Consider the following 876-nt stretch of genomic DNA (forward strand, 5'->3'; position numbering starts at 1 on the left):
CACCTCTTCTCAGCGACACCTGGCCATTTCGACCGCTTTTTCTCGGTCCCGATTTTTTTTCCCATTGACGTAAGCATTAAGCGACGCTTTTCTCAACGACCACCTGGCCAACGCGACCGCGACCGGCCCAAATTGGGACCCATAACGACCGCATCATTTTCAAAATTGAGGTTTTCATCGATTCTTTATGATAACTACGGCGATTTTGTGCCAAAATCGGTCAGTTTGCGTCGGATTTTGACTGCCATTACGATATGTTTAGAATAAAGATGACGGCAGTCAATGGGTGGGTCAATGGGGCAGTCTACTGTAATATGGGAGGAACTTTCGTTGTAAGAAAATCCGAATTTAGTTGTTACAGAACTTTAAAAAAAATACATATCATTATAAAGTGAACGAATGCTGAAACGTATATGACCTCATACTTTTTAAAAAAGATCTGTGTAGCTCATACCTTTTTAAGAAAGATCTGTGTGAGTGATTTTGTCCAACTGTACTGTACATTCACCTGTGGGTAAGTACGCTATCGGGACACACCGGGCATCGAATTCGAAAGGCGCACCGTAGTTATTTCAGATACAGCGATCAAGAACACAGCGACGCATAAAGGCTTGTATGGTAACTGACTGCATCAAAGTTCCCCTACTGTCTAAAACGTTCGTGTACAAATATTGAGCTTTAAAAAACTGTATCGTATAAAAGCTCGATAAGAGCTTGAGGTTAAATTTACAATTTACGGTGTGCGTGTTGTATTTGTTATTAAAGACCTCGCATCTTTGCGTGCGTGCAGTGTGCTTGCTATTTGCAATTAAACACAATGGAAAACATTTATACTTTGCATCGGGCATGTTTTGAGTCGATACTCTTCTCAGCGAC

General features: G+C 41.3%; 1 protein-coding gene across 1 annotated transcript in view; it reads left to right on the top strand.

Moving 5' to 3' along the window:
* The window catches only part of LOC118427244 (cytoplasmic protein NCK2-like), a gene marked incomplete in the record, with an annotated part of 11745 nt that overhangs the window by 5837 nt on the left and 5032 nt on the right, over positions 1 to 876 (top strand).

The sequence above is a fragment of the Branchiostoma floridae genome, chromosome 12 (genome assembly GCF_000003815.2).
Source record: "Branchiostoma floridae strain S238N-H82 chromosome 12, Bfl_VNyyK, whole genome shotgun sequence".
Classification (NCBI taxonomy): Eukaryota; Metazoa; Chordata; class Leptocardii; order Amphioxiformes; family Branchiostomatidae; genus Branchiostoma; species Branchiostoma floridae.